General features: G+C 38.7%; 1 protein-coding gene across 18 annotated transcripts in view; it reads left to right on the top strand.

Annotated features, from left to right (window-relative positions):
* LOC114147024 (protein tyrosine phosphatase receptor type F) overlaps nucleotides 1-22,585 on the top strand; it is a 240,532-nt gene that overhangs the window by 63,135 nt on the left and 154,812 nt on the right. For 15 of the 18 annotated variants that reach the window (XM_028021552.1, XM_028021548.1, XM_028021554.1 and 12 more), the window contains exon 1: nucleotides 1,486-1,829. The exons of the other annotated variants lie outside the window; for them this stretch is intronic. The gene's annotated coding sequence lies outside the window, so the exon portion shown is untranslated. Of the gene's footprint in view, nucleotides 1-1,485; nucleotides 1,830-22,585 lie in introns of those variants that run through there. 18 annotated transcript variants of the gene reach the window in all.

Below are 22,585 nucleotides of genomic sequence, written 5' to 3'. Positions count from 1 at the left end.
CATATTTATCCTCCCGTAACATTATTTTTTCCTCCCTCCTTATGATAAAGAAAGAAGGGCGAATTATTTTCGAAGCTGTTTTATTATCCAACAAACATGTAAGTGGACATATATTATCAGAGTCTCCTGGGGATGTTTGTATATTTCAAGGTTATGCTTTGTTAGTCCTCTAAGTTTTAGCAGCTTATCGAATTGGAAATGCGTCCTGGAATTCCATTTAAAACGGCCAGTGGGAATTTTTATGGTTTATTAACCTGCAAGAGCAAACCCACCTTGAAAGTTAAAGAAAAATGATATTCAACCCAATAACTATTTAAAAATGACTACTATTTTATATGTATACCAAAGTCTGAATCAAAACTAATGGATAGGTTACACTGAAAAACAAAATTTTCAAATGTACTTTTCACCTCATCAAATACATTGTTTTAGACAAAGATGGCAACAGTAAAATCAAAGCCATCAAGTCCATCAATGACTCATCCAGGAGGTCATAGATTAGCACTGTACAATATCTAAAGCAATGGAATATTCAAGCACTTCAGCCAACATCCATCTTCTTAATTAAACAATAAGAAAGAGACTGAATTCTCCATGGGAGAATACTGAGTTAAAAAACAAGACAGAAAGACCCAACTCCTATTTATCCCCCCAATAAAACATCTTGATGATCCACAAGACTTTGGGGAAAAACATTAAAACTGTAGATGTTTTTGGAAGGTATGTATTCTTATTATATTACATATGGTGTAAAACATAATACCAACTTGTATATTTTCTATCAGAGAGTGCTGAAGGAGAATGTCTGTCCATCTGTTTGTGACGTACTTGGGTTTTGCAGCAGGACATTAAAGGTTTTCTAGTGGTCTAGTCAAAGTCTGAATTTAAATGTGATTGAGATGCTCTCTTATGACTTAAATGCTATTTAGACCTGGAGCCCCTCCAAGGTGAATTAAGTCTCTCAGTCCATTATCGCACTTGCACTTGATGCACTTGATTAGATTTAGGGGTAATTACTTTTTAAAATAGAGCAAGGATGGTCTGGATAGTTTTTCCCTTAATAAAAGAAATCATCATTTGAAAATGTTTTTCATATTTATTTCGATTATCTATGTCAGTTGGTTTTTTTTTATCAAGTGTGATTTTAAAAAAAAAATAGCGAAAACAAAACAATATGGATTGGAATTACAAATTGCAGAGTTTCGTTTAAGATCAACAGTGAGTTTATGATTAACCTCTGTTCATCATTAAACTCTGTTTCTAAGGCGAACAATAGATAATGGAGTCTCTAAGATACACATAAGAACATGTGCTCTTCCAGACTTTTTTTTCTCTACATTCAGGTGTAGCTCAGGTTTGCGTCCCATTGGTCAGTCCTTAGAAAAGGTAAGCCCCTCTTGCAGCCTCCTCCCTTCTAATGCCTGAAATCTGACACTGGTGACATCACACAGGTGGGTTTGGCTTGTCCTGGGCAGTCCCTGAACGCCCAGCTCAGTGTGTGAACAAGCTTTGACTCTGAAGGATCTCTCCTCGCAGCCACAGCTGGAAACCTATTGCCGGGGAAGCCAAGGAGCTGAGTTCCTCCGGTCTAATGAAAACGCTGTGAACGGAATAACTGAGGAGGAACTGGGGACTACTTTCTCTCTCTTTCTTTGTTTTTCTAAAGACATCACTCAGGGATAATCTTTTTCTTTTTGTGGATACTGCTGGAGTTTCTTTTGCTGGATTTGGATTCCGACTTTCCTTCGCTCTCTTGCTGGAATAAGTTCCTCAGAATAAGGAGGAATGAAAAGGATTTTTTTATAAGTGGACGTACTGGACATGCATGGGTGAGTTGGGAGTTTTCAGCATTTTGAGATGAAGTTTTTGCACTTGGAGATAAATGAGGCACAGGTGCATTTTGTGAAACATGCTAACCTCTTTGTGGTGGATTGAACTTTATCCTCAAGAAATCCCTAACATGCCGTTCACAGATTGCCTTTTTTATGATAAAAGTAGCAAAATAAGTTGATGTGTTCCACTTGAGTGGTCAGGTATTTTCTTACCGCTCTTTTGTCTCCTTTACTTTTTGTCCCTGCTCATTCTTGCTTGTGAAGCCAAAACAATAGTTTAACCTCGTCTTGGCTTAGCTCTATTGGCTGGTTCTCTGGCAAATTGCCCTGTCTGGTGCGAGCCCTCCCCTATGTATTCAGAGGACTTTGAATAGGAGGGCCATAGACCGTCCCCTAGCTACCACTGCTAAAGGTGAGACACCCTGCCATTTCCACCGCATTACGCCCTGCACTCTGAGGTCAAACAACCTGTTTTTCCAGTTGCCTTTACCTCCATGGGCAATCTTTGGGGGTAACATTTCAGCGACACAAATTCCAGTGAGGTGGAGACACTGAAAAGCTTTGAAATCCCAGATAATTGTAGAGGAGAACTTTTGGAAGTCATAAATTATGACTTTGTCTCGACTAACTATATCCTGTAATGAATGTTTGTGTGATTTACAGGTTTATTTTCTATCATTGTTGGCACTTTTTGAAAAACTTTACTTGTTCACAAGTAATTTGCCAATTGTTGCACAGGAATACTGTTGCTCAACACAAGCCCTGGATATCTGTGAGAAAATACCCTTTTTGTGTCTTGCCCTTTCCCACAAAAGCTGCCTCAAGCTTTCCAAAAACACAATTCTGACATGTTTTCTGTTTTGTTTGGCCTTTAAGAGACATATTCTTCCCTGTAGGTCGGTTGTTCTGCAATAAGAACCTATTTCTTCGATCTTGTGAGACTGTTTTTTGGTTATTGTTCTCTTTTAGTTAAAGATTCAACAGAGCAACCCTTTCTCACCCCTCGTTTGTTTTAACACAGAGTGGCATAAACCCCCTGAAAACCTAGTTTGAAACTCAAGATGGTTGAAATGTCTGTTCAGCTGCTGGGCAGCAAAAACGAACATGGCTAAAAGCTGTCCGCTGTGACCATTTGTGCAAACGGAGCCAATCCGAGTCTGCATGTCGTGACCTGAAGTTTGTCTTCCTTCAGCTCAACCATGCCGTCCGCTGAACCATCATTCCAGTTCCAGACAGGGCCTTGGCCACTTTTCAGTAGTCAGGTTCCAGTCAAATATGTGATTTGGATTGAAATTCAGGAAGCACTTTGGATTAAACGACTAAATGTGCAGCACATTCACACACCCTGACTTTTAGTCATGTTACAACCATAAACCTCTGTAGTGTACTGGCATTTTATGTGATAGACGAACACAAAAAAATGTAAGTAATGAAAACAAATTTTTAGTCATAAACCTTGCCATTTAATTTGGTATCAACTTTCACAATGCCATTTCAGCAAATGAACTGATATAAATCCTTTCATTGTACCTCTGGCTGTATATTTAGGATTGTTTTCATGATAAAACTCCTCCATGTTTCACAGTTATGATGTGCAATGTTAGTTTTCTTCTCATCCTTCAGTCTCTTGTCTGAAGACAAGCATTCCTGTACCCTGACTCCCTAAACACCATGCTGTTCTCAGTTTAGGTGGTATTTTTTGCAGTTGGAATGTATTTGTTTCCCGTTTTCAGATGAGCTACTGGAGATGTTAAAACCTTGGGATTTGTTTTGTCTCTGACTTGTCTGCTGTGTTCGTTGGTCTTCATCATGCTGTTTGTTCACAGATGGCCTTCACAGAGGACTTCACTCACTAATAGCAAATGTTGTTTTTTTTATTTAGGCATGTAAAGAAGGCAGAGTACAAAAGCATTTTTTAAAAATGCATAATTTCTTTCTTCCACCTCACAAGCATACCCTACTTTGTGTTTTTCTGCTGCATAAAGTCCCAATAAAATACAACAACATTGTCTCTGAAAAGTTTATCCTAAAAGGAACAGTCAGTCAGTCAACTGCCTTACACTTACTTTTCAAAAGTATTTATTGGTCGGAGCATATAGATCTTTCCAAAGAACTTGATTTCTTCAGTGAGCTGGATGATGTGTAATGGGCCACTGACGCATAATGAATCTTCTCAGTAACTAACTTTTGAGTCTGAACATGCAAGATGCTCACGATCATAGATCATTGCCAGTGGCGGCGACTCTGTCAGTTATCCATGACACATGCTGTAAGTAAAAACCTGCTTGCTTTTATTGAATTATTAAAGCTCAGCTTTGATGCAGATTTCGAGGTGTCAACTTTAAAATGTCAGCAGTGGGTGGTTTTTTTTTTTTTTTCGTGCATGTGTCAGAGATTGTTCCTCGATGCTGACAGGGTCATGGGTTGTTGTTTCATGATGACAACGCCTAATTGTCAATCCGGCATTGGGTACCAAATAACATGTTTACACAGCTCTACTTTTGCAAGACTGTCGTATACACGAGCATAATGTGTGTTGTCAATCAGCGGCCACCGGCGTGTGATGTGTCGGTGGTTGCTGATAGTCACTTTCTGGTTTCAGTTGTGACACTTCTTTCTTTCTTCCGGCCTTTCATTCATTTCGACAGGTGCTGACGGGAAGGTTTAGAAAAAAAAGGCCATCTTTACCACTGCAGTCATTGATGTTTTGACAAGACTTCTTTTCTCAGCTGCCCCTAGCATTGAGCTCATTTGAAAGAACTAGGTCTGCACCTCTCCTTTGACTTCTGGATAAGTTTGATAAACACTGCATTAGGGTTTTGATGAAAGATCAGATCTAAGTTAGAAAACATGTTTATTTTAGGTAAAGTGGTGTTATTTTTGTTGCTTATGAGCAGAGGAGCTTTAGCTTAATGTCTCTTTAAAGCGACTTGACGTCTTTTTTCTATGCCTTGTGTTTTGCATTATATATCGTGTGTTTTGTTCCAGTTGCATCCTTTGTGGCCAGTGTTTTTTTGGTTTTTTTTGCTCGTGGCCTTGCACATTTAATTTAAACCGTAACTCTGAGTTTCCCAAAGGGGGAAAACAAACGCACTTTGTCAGTCAGGACATTTCCCTCTTTGCAGAAAACACATTTAAATTCCACATCATCCAATTATACCTCCATGTTGATTGAAATGCCTCTATTTCCAAGGGCAGCTGAATTTTTTTGGATATGCTTTATATGTGATAAGTCTGGACTTGTGTTTCTTTATATATAACCTGTGCCTTGGTGCCAACTGGGAATATATTGACTATGAAAAAAGGATGTTGCTGTAAATTATTCTATTCTGTGAAAACTGAAATGATAAATCTCTTTCTTTGTTTCTGGGTACCTTTCTGAATAACTTTTAATAAAATAATATTAATTATCTTTTAAAGAGAAACTTTATTATAAAGTAATAATAAATGTCTGAGTTCAGCATCTTGGAGATCTAGCAAACTGGCATCCTATAAAGTTACTTCAAAGCGTTGTTGAAAGCTTCCATTAATGTAATACAGCGTTGAACAACCAGTTGTGACAAAAACTGTAGCTTGAAACAATAACTAGTGTGATACTATTAGTATTCAGATTAAAGGGATTACTGCACTAGTTCTGACCAGCTTTTTTATCTTGATGTTCACAGGCAGCAGAATAGCTTATATTATGCAACTGTAGTGCAAGTGACACTTTCCTCCATATAATCTGTCCACCGTTTACTTCCAAGAGCTTGAATGCACTACAGTGGACCCCCACCTGTTAGCAGTTTAGTATTCGCACATTTTTCTGTGGAACATGATTCCAAATTATTTGCAGAAAAATAGGCAGTTCTCGCAAATACTTGAGAGTGCATCTCAAGTATTTGCGGATTTTAGCTATTCACAAGTAACTGTCATCCCTAACCCGGGGGTTCACTGTGCTGCTGTGTTATAGTTAAAATATTGTTTCAGTAACCCCTTCAAACCCTCAGAGTAACATCAAGCTAAAGCTGCATATGAAGTGGATGGGAGAAAAGTTAAGATAATGATACACAAACAGACTTCAGCTTAAACTGCACTCAGAGATTCTCTCCTTTATTTGGGTCTGATGCAGAAAAAATTAAGTCGCAGCTAAAGCTAAAGAGCTAATGAAGGAGGAATATTTAGTGATCGGTTATTGATTTAATGCAATCAGCATTTTGTTCTGACAAAAGAAACATAAAATATAAATAAGCAATATTAAACATTTTCTTACCTACTAAACTTTTCCTTAAGCATTTAGGTTAAGTTTAATGTTCCACTTGTATAAAAATCATAGGGTGAAAGTGTTTTGAACAGAGAAACAGGTTTTAACAGGCTGTGTTACAAATACGCAACATCACATGTATTCAACATGTCCCTGTCAAAAATGTTCTTATAACCATCAAACTGTCCTTGTAACTATGTAGTGTATTGCTTCAGAGTGTGATGATATTTACCCTTTAATGATTAAACACTGTGAATTTGGTTGATTCAGGCTTACTTTCATTGAGAATTTAAGCTTGCAGCTTTGCTTTGTGGCGCATGATGGGTAACTGTAATGCTTAGCAGCAGTGAAACGAATACAACTGAAGCTTTGCTGGATTTATTCATAGATCTGTACTCAAAAGTATAATCAAGTATCTGATATATCCCACCACTTTCACCAGCACCCTTGTTTGCTCAGACTCCCAATTTAAAAAAAATAAATGCCATGCTTAAACCTGACATTCCACTTCATTACTTCACCAGCCCTCCTGTCCCTTCCTTTATCAGCCCACACATGTCACTTCTAATGGAATAATAAGCCTTCACACTCATTCCTAGGCTTGCATCTGAGCATGTAGCTTTTGTATTCTCGACTGTGTGCTTTATCCTCAAACATAGGGCAATGTCTCTTCTTCCTGCAGAATTCTCAATTCCCCGACTTGTTTTGTGAAGATGGATGGAGATTCATTTGGTTTCATTATAACGCCTGACTTATTTATGGCCTGCCTGTGCAGCGCCTCTTGGCCCACTGTGGCCTGGTAAAGATGCTGGGGGCTGTGGCGTTGATGAAACATTCCTGTGTCCAGGGGTGGGGGTGTGAGAGGATGGGGGTGTTTCTCCAAGGGAAGCGCTGCTTGTTGAAGGGAGGGTGGAGAGGTGACAGAACAAGAACCACGGACAAGGCCACCAGAATCTAATTCCACTAGCTCTGCCTAGCTACAGGAGTCCTCTTTTAAAGCCTTTAAAGTCTTGCACTGCTTGGCGCTCGGCTGTTAAGCGAAACCACACAATGTGGTCAGGCCCTATTAAAGCATTTGCAATAAAAGGTAAACCACCCTTTGGAGAAAGTCACCCTTAAACTCGCTTTTTAGTGCATAACTTGTGCACTGTTTTGAGTTCTGCCGCAGCAATCCCAAACCTTTATCTGGAGACCCCCCTCCACCCTTTCCAAGGCGCTCCAGCCTTGGAGATTACTGCTTCACAACCCTAGAGCAGGGATGCTGTCTGCCTGGTAATTTAATAGCTAATCCCCTGCCTCTTCCCTACAAATCTCTTCCCTGATAAAGGGGTTGCTTCTGCATTAGTAAACATGGGAGTCTTGGCTTCCCTGGCTTAAAATAAGACAAGAGAACCAGTTTGGGAAGCCAGCTAACCAGTCTCTTTTACAGACTTAGCATTTTGTGTTGTCACATTCAGCGTTTATTTATGCCATTGAAATGCCTTTAAATTTGCTTAAATTATGTGTCATGCTTTTTCTTGCACTTATTGGTAAGGAGATTCCTAATTCCCCTGGCTCAGTGTCTCATGGGGTTAGCAGTTTTATGGTTTGATGTTGAGGCTGTTACTGCCTCAGAGTGTCGTGCATTAAAGGGAGATCCCAGTTCATTGTTAATTTACATTTATTAGCTGTCTGACCCAAATAAGTTATTCTAATGATTTCTATGACTAGACATGATGCCTCACTTAAAAGGAATTTGCTTTCTCAGATCTTCCTTTGCAAGCTGATTCCGTGTGCTGTATGGAAAACTGCTAAAGAGACCAAGCATGACAAGAAAGTAGGCTGCAGTCCTCATGGGAGCTTTAGGAGGTTATTAGCTTAGGCCATCTGCATAATTTCTGCCTCTTGGTTGGCGGTCCACCTCCTGTGATTGACTAAGAGCTAAGCCTGAAGTTTTAAAATCCGTAAAAAACTAGCTCAGCCAAGTTTAACAGACCCTTGAAAGACGGCATTTAACCAGCCTGTGGGATGACTGCAATGGGTTGTCAATTGTTGACCTGACAGAGACACTTTCCACATCAGGGTGGATCTGATGAGGTGAGCGACGGGCTCCTGTACCGACTTGTCTTCCTGTGTGTGGAACAGCCTGGTGTTCAGTCTAATCGGTCTCAGAAACTAAGACGACATGTCAGGAGGAGTTTGAACAAGCCTTTCTTTTTGAGTGCGTTGAAAAACTCATCTATCATATAGAATTGAAATAAAACACATTGAGGTCCGGGGCTGTAACATGTCAAAATGCAATCCAATACAAAATGGTGTGTAATTTTTAAATGAAGAGGATTGAATTTGGCTTTTGACTTTTGTTTACAAATTAAAACCTGTGTTGCATGCAGATATATGCACCCTGTTTTAATACAATACCCTGAAATAAATCCAGTTGAAACAATGGCTTTCAGAAGTTATTTATGTATTAAATAGAGCCCTCCTGTATCTAATGTATTTCAACCAGAGAGTGAGGTAAGAGATGGGCATCAATATTCAATGTTAACTTGCATACTGGACACTTCTGGTAGAGAATCTGTTATAGGCTCCAAAAATCTTGACCACAGTGGAGGTTGACTGTCCATTAAGACAACAGCCATAGACATGCAGCTAAAGCTACAATGGAATGGTTTGTATTCTTTATGTTGTTAGTGTGGGGAAGTGAGTCACAATTATACACTATGTTGTGGTAGTCTTTCCTTTAAAAAAACAATAAAGTTAATTGAAGCTTGAGGTTGCAAGAGGACAATAAGTGAAATATTTTAACAGGTTTGGAAACTTTGATGAGGCACTATTGCTCCCATGTTTGTGCTATTCTATCAATATATTCAACTTGCCCAAGGTTTTTGCAAATCTGCTTTTATTTTAAAGTTTTATCTTAATTAATATGGGCTTTTGCCACATCTAAAGTAACATTTTTGTAACAGTCTTTTCATGAATTGTGATGATTAATTTAATAAAAATTACATCCTTGGTGTCTCTTTTATAATAATAAATTAAAAAATTAAGAAGGCTCACTCAGATCTAAATGCCGGCTTTGCTTGATTGGACGTGTTTGCGCTGAATATCTGGAGGAGCTCTTGCCAAGATTTTTTTTATGAAGTGATTTGTCAAGCAAAGTATTTGATGAGTCATTCAAATCTCAAGAGCTCAAAATTAGCCCAGATTTTCTTTGGGTATATTTTTGAACATGTGTGTCTAAGAAAGTGTATGTGTCTGGTTAGTGAAGGCACTGAATAATGCCTCTTTGTGGGTGGCAATTGATAGTCTGGGGGCAGATATGATTTATCTGGATAAATATAAATAGGTATACAGAGGACAAGCATAACAAGGAGGAAAGAAAGTGGGTGAGCTGTTGAACATGGTGGCGACTTTAAAAGAGGTAGAGGCCTTTGTAAAAAAAAATTAAGTTTCTTTTCGATAATTCGATTAAATGTACAGTTCTGCTGCCGTTTCTTTTAGAAAAGCAGTCCTTGTCTTTAGTCTGTTTCTGTTACAAGGCTAGTGCATTAAATATAGTGCTGCTTTTGCCTCTTTTTAAGCTCGTCTATCAGATTGATGGAGTGAATTTCGGGTTGTATGCCTTGGCCAGAGAGACCATAGAGAGGATAGAGCAAGAGTGGGGAGAGGGCCAGAGAGATTGGTCCCAGAGAGAGATTCATAGGTAGTAATGAGGACGTTGGTGATGTGCAGGTCAGTGTGTTGTGGCTCCGGCCTGTCAGTATAATGGACCTTGCCAGTCAGTTGGCAATCGATTGCACCGCTCACAACCTCGTCGGCCCGTTGTTCTGCAGTCCTCCTGTCTGTCATGCTGCCATGCAGAGATTGAGGACAAAGCAAAATCTTCCTTCAGACGACAGATGCACTGTCCAGATACTTTCTCATTACCTGAGAGGTGGACTAAGGTGAGGTGTTGAGAAAAACGTGGGTCTGACTTCACAATTTCTGCTAACGTAAGCTCAAGAGACATCCGGACTTATCCAATTTACTCTTGCCTGTGGTAGTTCAACACAAGTAAGCATTCAGTGGGTTATGTATGTTTGTCAATGTGGTATGAGGCTATTATTGGGGATATATCTATATCTTGAGGGGCAAGATCTCAAGAAAAGCATGATGTAGTCACATCCAGTGCTTTAGGTTTGACACCTGTTTACATCTATGCTGGAACCTCTACTTTTGACATTGACTGTGCTTGACTTAACCTGCTGTATTAAAGGGATTTGACTAATGGCTGACAATATCCAGGAACATTTGCAATGAAGAAGTCCCAAATACTTTTAAATCACTTGTGCGGCAGCATTTCATATAGCTAATAGAAAAGTAGATGACAGATGATTTGTAAGTAATGTAAGAATATATTTCCATTCACTGTCGCAGACTCACATACTGTTGAGGTGACAAGTTGATGTAAGACTGATTTGTAAGCACTCTTGGAATGTTATGGATACCTAACCCTTATTTGCAATAACATCAAATTTAACATCTGTTGAAGAACTTCCTATCAACATGAAAGTAAGTTTTACTCCATGGTTTTAACAGAGTTGTGTCATACATATGGGGTCTGAGCAAAGCACTATGTTATAGCAAGAATAGAGCAACTGATGAACTAATCATCAATAGCAATACTAAAAAGAGAGATTGCTATCTTATTGTGGGAATACTGCAATAGGTTGACTGTTACCTACTACTTAAGTTACCATTTGCTTCAAAGTTTTTTGTGTTGAACTAAAAGTTTGGTCACAGTATTTTGAGGCATTTTAACAGATTTAATCTAAGTGGGAATGTTAGTCATCATAAAGTTGTCAGTTTAATTCCATTCTCCCTTTAAATTTGTGAATATGCCCATGTACCTGGCACTTCAACCCAAGTTTTCTGCTTATCTGACCATTAGTTGAGTGAATACATAAGCTCTAGGAGTGCAGCAGGGGAATGTGACTCATAGTTCACTTTGAGTGGTTGATATGGCTTGAAAAGTACAGTGTAAGTTTAGTTCATTTAGTTGTATTTTAAAACCAAAAATCCTTGGAGTGGACAAAACTGAACTGGAATGTTCCAGACTGAACAGAGATTCTTTAAAACATTGTTACATTCATGAAGCCTTTATTTTATTTGTTACACAAAAACTAAATCTTGTTTGTTCTGAATTTGTTGCTACAGCCCTAATAATTGAAACTTCTAGTAGCTGACTTTTAGGAGCTTCAGTTTAAGGAGACAGAGCTGATGTATAAGATAGTGTGGTCAAGGATCCACAAGGTGAACAAAAACAAACAGCACCAGTTCCAGACTCTTCCGATGAATTTTATTTGCTTCTTAACTCTGACAACCATCCTTCCCCCTTGAGCTTCCCAAAAACACTGTTTTTATAGCCAATAGGCAACACACCTGCACATGAGTGGACCAAGCCACAATTAAACAGGTAAAAAAACAAAAACAAAGTCTAAACTGAAACAAGAATAATATTATTAATCTAATTTACAAATTCATCAACATAATGAAAGAGTCTGCAAAATAAACCCTGTAATACAAGATAACTAAAAAGTTACTTTGAAGAAAAACAAACAAAGCAATACTACAAAGAAAACCCTGTAATTGGTAGAACCCAGCAACGTAATCAGTGACATCATCCAGCCATTTAAGCAGGAAATACTGGGCCGGCCCCTCCCATACTTCTGACCTGCTGCAGATCTACAAGGAACAAACAATGGTAAGTAAAAAGAAACACAAATACCATGAATATACTTTGAAACAAAATAAACAAGTTCAACCAATAGTTCAGAAGTAGTAGCTTTAAACTAAACATATAAATAGATGGAAACTGCAACATAATGCTAACACAAACAAACCCGGGATAGTAAGTGAAGCAAAGTTGCAAACTAATGTTTAAATTTAAGCATTATGACCAGCTACAGAAAGTAAATGTATCAGAAATAAGAATAAGGGACAAGTGGTGAACACAAACTGAACCACTTTGTCACATGATGTATAGGGTAAAATTTGAACCTGACTTAAAGCGTCCAATGACTTTATGGATTTTTTTTCTACCTGGCTTCAAATGTGTTTGTTTCCATCTCATCACGTGGGTATTTTGGCATTAGGATTGAACTCCTTAATTAGCCTATTATAGGCACAAGGCCTAAATCTTCAGCTTAAAACTTCATGATAGAAAAAGTAAAACGTCATATTATGATGCTTTCTGACTTATCCACCTACATTGTTTATCAAATCTTGATATTTAGGGCACAATAAAAGGCCTGATTTAACACCATAGAGACACTCACCGGGTTAGTTTAAAGCTGGGATCTTTATAATTTATTGCCCTGTTACAGTGAGATTGATCTAGTTTTATGAACATGGCCTAAGCTCAAAGTTCCTACTTTTCTTGCTTTTTTCATCCTCTGGCCTTTGCCAAATTCAAACTCATCTCTTTTACATTTTAAATCCATAGTCCTCTGGAGAGCAGAGGGGATATATGCTTCCATCTGCTCCAACAGGCTGGCTCATGGCTTAGACAGGGTAAAAGACAGAGGAGGAGGCTTGGTCAGGGAGGAAAAGAGAGAAGGGAAGAAGCCAGAGGATGGAGGGAAACACAGACTGACAGAAAGACAGAATAGCTTATTAGGATCTGCCTCTTTTCACTAGTTAGACAGGGACTGAGAGGGCATCCGTCTGGAATAGAAGCCACAGACATGGACAGGAGTTGGATTAGGACCTCTGGGATCCTCTTTGCAATAACAGCTAATGCATGCTGAATATGTTAGGTTTTAACTGTTTCCACAAGGACAAGCAGTCTTGGTTTTCTTTGTGCAAATAATAGACCTTTTGGGGAAAAAGATGGATCTCTCTGTGGCATGTGCTGTTTTAAATTTCCACAAGGCCGTTTCTCTTGAGGAGGTCATCCTTTTTAAACAGAGCCTTATGCATTGCGCCACACACCATAAGGTATGATGTTTCTGTTTCCCACCTCAAATGCCAGGTTTTACAGGAGGGGCTTTTCCCAGCCCTCCCTGAGTTTGTCTAACTCTTCCTTCAGTCAATATTAAGCTTGTTCCTCTGTAGCTCAGACCACAATGGACTTCTTTTCCATGTACATTTTACATGCCCTGTTGCAAAGTGAAATAACTCGTTGTGTCAACATACTGCTTCTTCTGAGCTCCGGCACCGACTAAAGACAAGCATTCAATATGGCGTGAGACGTATTGTATACCCTGTGTCATAAACTGAACATAGTCCACAGCTAACTCTCCTCGCGTCTGTGTATGTGTTTTTTTATTACCTGAGAGAATATTGTGGCTGACAAAGCGGATTTCTCAGGAGCAAATTTGCATTTAACAGATGCAGTGAGATAAGAAACTGCTTGTTGGATTGCAGTCCGACAACCACAGACCGTCATAGATGAGCATGTCTGTTTTTAAGAGTAATGCGAGTAAGTTTCACTATTTATTCAGATTCTTATTATCTGAATAAATGTCATAACTGCACACAAATTACTTAAAACACATCTTGATGTTTATAAAGCTTAAAAATAGAGAACAATTTTATTGCTCAATGAGACCTTGTGGCTGGCTAATGATTAGGGGCTAATGATGCTAAAGTTAGTATCTATTGCTTGCTGTCAGTGTTTGTGTTTGTTTAATGAGACTGGCCCATATTTGATCATCTCTAGTTCAAAATCTTTAATTTTATAGACTGATTTAAGCTTAAATTGGATTCTTCTTGAAGCAGTTTGTAATTTTTGATAACTTCAGTCTATTTTGTCTTGTTCTTGCGAACCCACAACCATATAGGGATTTGTCTTGTGAGTCTGATGTATCGTACATTTCTAGTGTAAGAGCATAAACATTTAACTGTTAGAATATTTGAGTTAAACATCTGTAAATCAAGGCAAACTATTGTACAGAAAATTATCCTTTCTCCAACTAGGTTCTTGATGTATGAGAGGAATAGTCAGTGAGTTGAATACATGAATTCCATTTACTAATACTAAAATACACCTGGTCCATTGTTCATGCTATCCTTATGGGCTAGCAGAGTAAAATGGCATCAAACAACAGTTTGTAACTCCCTTTGTTCGCCCCTATCTAGGCTATTCCGTAAAGAAGGCCTTAGCTTTGCACACATGTGCTCTCTCTGTGAGTGCATGTCTGTATATACGAGCATGCGAATAGCTAAAAGAGATAGAGCAAAACACAGAATTATTTATTCTCAACACTATCCACCTTGTAGGAAAAAGTGAAGTGATAATGCCAATCTTACACATTCTTTAATTAGAAGTTATAAAGCTCTGGTAATTTATAGGATTGAATCATCTAGTTTGAGATTACATCTCTATAAAATTCTAACTTTGTGACGATTGTTGCAAACAATGAGCAGAATTGCTTCCCTACAGCAGAACATGGAGGCCGTAGCTTCTTTCTCGTGTCTTCCTCTGAGGGGTCCACAACACTCCTCGCTCTTTACAGTTACTAATCTGGCCTGACACCAAGCTGATTTACAATACCCCCCCTCACTCTAAGCATTGACTGACTGGAGGTAATTGATTTAGAACAGTGGGGGCACTGGCTGAAAGGCATGGGGCCCTTAAGAACCCTTCTCTTACAAACTTCAGTGCAGAATTACCACCTCAGAGCCAGTTGTTGTGAATGAATGCAATGCAGCCCGAACTCAAACCCAGAGATCATTCTTTAAATATCCCCGCTCTCGTTTGTATTTCTCTCTCTGGTTCCTAAAATCCATCCATGAAATATCCATGGACTGAGCTCAGCCGGAACAACTGCCTCCGTTTGGCGAGCTATTGATCTACGAAGCTGTGTGTTTGCCAGTCTTTTTGCTCACATGCCTTCACTCTGTTTGTCTTTTACTGGTGGAGGCAAGGCTTTCTGCCTCAGAGGTGGTGGGGGGGCAGAGGAGACCAAGTCCTCTGCGTGGTGAGAATGGGGGGCGCGGGGTTGTCCGTGCCTTCTGTGCTGTCTGCCTAGTCATTTTACGGCACCATCTGTCCACAAACAAACCGTCAAGTGGTGACGTCTCAGCTCATCTCTCTTGCTTGGCAGCTTGAATTTCTTTTTTGATGTTTCCAGGCATCTGTTGTTGAGAATAGATCTAAGTTTATTGGGCTAAATTAATGTTTAACTATAACTCAGAAACAAGCTTATTTATTCATTTTCCGTGGTAAAATTTTGACACAAAGAAATAATGAAACTTCTTTAAATCTTTATGCTGCAGGAAGGCTGTTGACTTAATAGATTTTCAGACTTTAGTCCCAGTCCCATTCTCTAAAAGTTTCTATCCATCCAACCAGCTGGCTATATATCTATTTCCTCACAGTAATGATATCGCTGATTCCATCTCTGAAACCTTATTTCTGCAGAAATATCTTCACAGTCAAATTCTATTTATGCTTTAAAATTGAGTAATAATTGTGTAATTTTGTTTCCATTGTTTAGGCCTCAACATGTGGGAGATTGTTTAATGTCATATGGACAACAGACATAAAAAGCAGTAGAAAACTAATTAGGAGCATAATGACTACATAATAAAATCTGAAATTGTGATGAGATCAGATCAAATTTTTGGAGAATTAGTAGAATCAGCCAATTTTGGGGGAATAATAGTCTTAAGTCATTGGGAAAATACATTTTAAATGTTTATTACTTGAACTATGCAATTTTATACCACAAATTCTAAGACTAAAGTGAAGCAACTGATTCAGAATTTAGTGCAAGGTCAGACTCGATGCCATGTAATTCTGTCAGTTGACAAGAGATGCTTAAAATAGATTTTTAGACCTGGTTTGTTTTGAAAGTTTGAATAGATTTAAATACGTAGAGGGAAATTTCCACATACCAAAGTTAATTGTGCTTTGAACATGGAAAATTCCCTTTTTGGTGAATATGATTTGTATAAATTTGGCTTGAAAATCTAAAATTTTAAATAGTCCACTGGACACCCAACTCTACTTTTCTATACTCAGTAAACACTGGGGGGAAAAAAATAAAATAAAGATAACTGCTTCCGACTCTTTATTGGTTCAGGTATACACAGCGTTTCTCTCGTTTGATGGATGTCTGTTTTACATTGGGCCTGCTTTTTGATTTATTTGCAAGCCCCCTTTTTCACAGCACTTTGCACTACAAGCCATGTTTTACCTCGCTCTGCCATGCAACATCGTCAATAATCACTCCTCGATAAATTCAAATGGAAGTGGCACTCTGGTGTGTCTCTTCGAGTCCTTGTAATACATATTGGTGTAAAACATATCGCCCTTCATTCTAGAATGATTTGATGCTGAGAAGATTGCTGGCCTCGTATTAAGGACCCCTCCCCTCCTAACAGACTTGTGGAAATTTATGGTGATGCTTAAATTTTGTTAAATGATCATTCAGCCATACTAAATGTCGATTGACACTGTATAATGAACTCAATACACAGTTGTCTTTCCAGCATGTTCTGTGGGAAGTAGGCAGAGGGCCATTAGAGATTACATCCTATATGTTTTGCATTCAAGACCATTTGTTTTATTTTTTATATGTTTTGTTGAGTGACAACAATAAACCTGAGTGAATATTACTGGAGTTTTATGCGACAGACCAGGTCAAAGCAAGGCATATTTGTGAAGTGAAGGGCAAGGGATACAAGGTTGTCAAACATTTTGTTTCTACATCAGAATCTGAATCTGTATGCTAATGACTACCTAGCAACAGTGAAACATGGTGGTGGCTCCATTATGCTGTGGGGATAATTTTCTTAAGGAGACTGGAAAGTCGGTTATAGTTAACAGGATGGAACTAAATACAAAACAATCCTGGAGGAAAACACTTTTCTCTTAACTTTTGATGTTAGAAGTATGTTTTAGCTGCAAATGTATCCTTTGTTAGAAATGGTCAAGCATTCACTAAAGGAATGCTATTTAAAGACACTTTAGGCAAGAAAATGTGCATTTCCTTATTTAAAAAAGGAACTGAATTACTTGTTTGCATTTTTTTATGTATTTATAATATTGTGTAAAATAAGATCAAGTGGTTAAATGGAAAATTTGTCAAATATTTTATCAGATTAATCTATTAATCATCATTTTTATTTTATTAATTTTTTTTTTACATTGAGCAATCAGAGTAAAGGGGGCAAAATACAAATTTGGGATTTTTGATCAAATTCATTTTCCTTCCGCTTCGAAATTATGCACTACTCAGATAAAATCTCAATACCATAATATGTGAAAAAAAAATGTTTGAGGAGCCTTACTTTTGCATGGCACTATTGTCTGTGCAATCCATTGCATATATTTGACCTGTCTGGTAATTAAGACACTGTGTGACATCACGGCATTCCTTAAGGCCATCCACACAGACAGAAACTTCACTCATGTTTAATTATTACTGGAGTTCAGCATAACCAGTGCCGCCTACTTTCTATTGCTCAACTCAAGAAAATGTGCACATCTGTTAGAGGTGCCTGTCAGTCTCAGTGTCCCGGTCGGCAGTAAAGTGTTAACAATTAACTTTGTGGAATCAGCTTGTAAACAGAGGAGCTGTAAAACTCAAAAGGTCACAGGACATTACCCTTTGTTGGGTGAAATTCAATGCAGGGTCTTGTTGGGCCCCTTAAAAAGATCTAAAAAAGACACGCATTGTCAAGTCTTTGGACATAGCAAGGTTTTCTAATTTGGAGGAGAGAACTCCATTTGGTTATTTTACACTTTCATTTTACAGTGCTGGCTTGCAGTAATACTCCTGGGATCTTGCGGTCGGTGATCACCGCTGAGGAAAAAAAAAAAGAAGGTGAGGGTGAGACTTCTGAGGCATGGAAAACTAATCAAGAGCCAAAAACACTGCTGTTGAAATTCAGCTTGTAACCGTGTTTATGGAGCTGTTGCAGGCTTCACAAATTCAAACCTCTCTGGTCTGGGTTTATCACCCCCAGAGACGGCCGTGATTAGCTCTCCACGCCGTTGGCCCATATATCTCAGCTGTCCCACCTCCTCGCGCCCGGTATTACCCATTAAATAAGAGACGCAGAAATGGAGGGAACATGAGTGGGAGGGTGGGGGAAACGACAGAGAGCAGAAACGCTACCTGTAGTTAGCGTAATGGTGGTGTTTACTCAGCCGCCGCCTCTCTGTCCCTCTGTCTCCCTCTGCGCAGCTGCGTCTTGCATTGCTTGTCTGTCGACGGCCATTTCCATACGGGTGGCCACTCCCTTGCCACACACATTTACAGGGGGGTAATAAGTTGTTTGCCTCCCTGATGTGGGAGGCAAACAGGATAGGTGTGCTTCAGGTGTGTGCTAAACCTCCCAAGTGAGCTGACTCAAATGCCCTATTGTCCTCCACAGTTTCCCGGTTTAGATGTTCCAATTGTTGCCTTGTTAATTACCTCTCTAAATCCCTTAGTCCTCCACCTATTGCACACTTTATATACCGTATACTCTGTTTGTCACGCTCTATATTCTCAAGAAGTCCCCAAACACTTAAGAATCCGAAGCATCTTTGTTAAGAATTAAGAGCCGATGCCCCGGCAAGTGATTGAAGGTTCAGACAGGCTCAATTCAGCAACCTCGTCTTCTCTGTGTGTTTAGACATAATGTTACCACAACAGAATCATCTCTCCCTAATAGGCCACGCAATCTTGACATATTGACAAATTGGGGACCCGGTGCTGCACGATAAATTGTGTTCAGCCTCTGAATCACCGCCCACATCTTGAATTTGTTGAGTGAGTTGCAAAAAAAAAGTCTGGAAAAGGTTGTTCTGGCACAGGAACTCTCACAGCCTACCAAGTTTCAGACTTGAATAAACACGTCACCCCCCTAAGCTGCAATTATCTGAAGCATGCCCTTGTTTTAGTTAATAATTAGTTTTTTTGGCTGTGCTTTATTTAATATTTCCCAAAGAACCCTTTCTGTGGAAACCCTTATGTCTTTAAGCCCGTTTAATATGATTGCAGACTGCTGCATTGTATTAATGGTAGTATGGACTGGTATCACATTCATGTAGTATAACTATAGGTGAAAAATTGATGCGTTACATGACCTAATTGCTTCTTCCCATATTGCTCCAAAATTCTTACTTTTTCATTAAAACTAAACTGTTTTCATGAAACTTCCAAGTCATCTTAAGAAACATAAACCTTATGTGCATCACAGGAATTTAAAATCCTTTTAAAAAGATTTCGTTCTATTCTTCTTTCCATCTTTTTCATTTTCACTCATTGTGACCATTGACTGGTTACTTATCTGTCCGATCAATGTGCCTTGTTCTTCATTACTCAATCTGACTGGGCAGCCATATCTGGGATATCTGTTGGCTGTTACAGTCTTCTTTTATTTTAGAGTGATGGGAGCTGCTGAAACTTTTATTGCTTTAATTGCTGCAAAGGTTTTTTTTGTCCTCAATCGCTTTCAAGATATGAGGCTTAATTGTCTCATAAGTGTACAGACAGTTCCTTTCCACTTTATGATTAGGATTTTTTTTACCCTCTTAACAGCTGCTATGAACTGGGAAATCTTCCAAAATATTTCCTGTGACGAAAGTTAGGTGCAGGTTGGTTTTGCAGAGAGCCTAAATGCAAGGAGTCTACAAATACCGATCAATGGTACAGTCAGTTGATATATTAAATGGGTCATTTTGTTAGTACTGGTTGTGTAACCCTGCATCAATGTTTGACTCCTTTGGCTCCACAGGAACAGAGAAATTTGTTCTTTAACCCAAGGCTACAAAAACCAAGTTCATTCTGGCCAGGAAATTTCATACTTTAAAACAGTGGTCCACAACCACCGGACCGGGCCGCGGACCAATTGGTACCGGGCCAATGAAAATCCTAAACCGGATTTTACCGGTTACGTCTTGCGCGTCAACATTGAGCCAACTTGCAGCAGAATGAGTAACAAAACAACATCAGAGTAGTGCGCGCACGCACCCCCCCCGCTTTAAAAGAGCTAGCATAGATCTCCTGGGAAGTCCCCTACTGCAGCATACAATCTTAATATTTTTTAGACACCACACAAAACAAAAAACACGTTCTGCCCAGAAAATGGTGCAAGAACAGAATAATGCCATTTTGTTTTTGCAGCTTATCTGGACTTTCCATTGTAAGAGGTAACTTTTTTGTTTACTTGGATAACAATCCTTAAAATTAACAAAGTAAAACTTTTCATTGGTCATCAACAGCTTTCTGTAACATTATTGTTAAAACCATGAGTTTTTAAAAACAACTTAAGGTAGTTAGAAAAAAAGAAATGCTGTCAAAAGACGAATACAGATGACTTACTAGTACCATGACAAAAACCGCTAGCCGCTAATGATGCTAGATAGCATCTGCTTCAGAAATTCCCATCAGGGCTAAACAGGGTTAACAGTTCTTTTAGATAAGCTTAGACTGCATTTTATCAAACTTGGATTTGAATATTTTACGCCCACTTCAGATTTTTTGAATGCAGTTCAACAAAACAAAGCAAAACGTTTCTCAAATCTCATCTTGTACTGTTTGGACTCATGAACAGACTATTGTGTTTAGGTTTATCCAGTGAGCGGGATGATGGTTAATTATTCAAGAGACTATAAATGATATATAAATGATTTGTAGACATTACTAAAAAAAAACACAACTGGCTAATCTTTTACCTTGAATGATACTAAAGTTTCTGGTTCAATTGTCCCCAACAAATTTTAACTTAATCGGGCTACATTTAATTATGTAAAATTCTTAGTGATCAAATCTGAACTGGATAATTTTACAATGAGCAGAGAATCCTTTGTTAATACAGGTATAGCAAGGAAGCAGCTTCAGTGATTTATTTATTTATTTTTGGAATTAAAAACTTAAAGTTTGTGACATATAGACAAGTATAAAATAAACTGAGTTTACACAAATTATGATTTGGGATTTGTAAAGCCTTGTCAAAGAAGGGGGGATTCTAACTTTTCCTAATTTGAATCTTCTCTCATTTAATGTTTGTGACGATATCATGCATCATGTCTTTTTGTGAGCAGGATATGTTGCTGCAGCCTGATTTACAGTAATTTGATTTATTTTAAGAGTATTTTGATTATGGGATTACAAATCACAAACTTATTTTGTGCACTGTGTATAACCCCTGTAGATGTTTAAACATTTTGCAGTTTCTCAGTTACTATTGAAAAAATCTGGCTGAGCATTTTAGCAATAATTATCCACTTGCTCACTTGTTTGTCTCATTCACTCAGTCTTACCAGACTTTGGAGGGAAATCATTACAGAAGGATTCATTTATTCTCCCAAGGGCATTTATCCACACCTACATCTTCACACTGTTTTGCCATTGCTTCTCACAAATGCTTGCACACAATAGCAACAATATCTTCTTGTTTGCTGAGCCATTTTGCTTGGATTTTGGATCACACCATGTTCCATTTCCAGGTTGACGCCCTGTCCTTTTCCACGCCGCAACACAAACTCGCATAGTTGCAAAGAGTTGTCCCAAAGTATTTCTGTACAGCTGGGAGGGACCGTGCTTTTCTGTAGTAAATAAGTAGCTGAAAACAAAATATAGAGAATAAGCCTTCGCTTGAGGAATTTGTCTCATTGAAGATGAAAAGCATCTGCCTCTTTCTGGCATCTGTTGCAGAAGATATCCCCCCACCGCCACGGGTTTGGAGCACGACGAGTAGCCAACACTATAGGCCTCACTCACTTCCTTTCTCCACGACGTGAACAAGAGAGGCACTGGCGTACATTAAAATGAGTGTCATAACAAATTAGTCAGCCACTGAAATTGATGTGAGTTGCGCTCACTTTGCAATGCTAACTTGGGGTATTAACTTAAAATAAAAAACGGGGTCTAAATGTTTTTAATTCCCTGTGCAGAGTTGGAGGAGTGATACAGCATTTTGGCATCCTCAGCAGCATATTTGTGCTTCTTTTTTCTTTTCCTGACTTCAACAGCTTAACACTCAAATATTAAACCTCTTTTCCAGTAACAGTGAGGAGGAAAGCCTCCTTTTTATTTTTTTTCCTTGGGGTTTAAAATGACTTCAGCTGCAGTTAGGGGTATTTCTTCAAAGTGTACGTCCAGGGAGGAGCGTATTAAAGTTCGATACGATCTCAGCTCAAACCTTCACGTACGATAGATGATGTTGACTTTATCGTCTCTGGAAATTTCTTAGACGCAAGGCGTGTTTGGAATCGGATATTGGGCTTGCAGAAATCGACGCCTCGAGGCGCATACCTGTGCAACGACAAAGACTTGGCTGTCAACTTTAAATGTCTGGGTCTGTGCCCATGTCAGGCACCAGCCTGGGCTTATACACTGCATTCCTTCTTATTGTCTTACTAAGTCAAGCATGTCTTTTTCTCTCTGCAAATAACTTCAGAAAGTAGGTAAAAATGGTCCAGAAATGAAAAAAAACCCAGATGTGAAATGTGTTGATATTTTCATGTACTAAAGTACCTGCATGGAAGAATGTTTATCAAAGAAGGTGGTCATTGTTGTAAATGTGGCCCCTTGTGCGCATTTTC

Source organism: Xiphophorus couchianus, chromosome 6 (genome assembly GCF_001444195.1).
Source record: "Xiphophorus couchianus chromosome 6, X_couchianus-1.0, whole genome shotgun sequence".
Classification (NCBI taxonomy): Eukaryota; Metazoa; Chordata; class Actinopteri; order Cyprinodontiformes; family Poeciliidae; genus Xiphophorus; species Xiphophorus couchianus.
The sequence above is the reverse complement of the archived record's forward strand: the minus strand, read 5'-3'. Positions and strand labels throughout refer to the sequence as shown.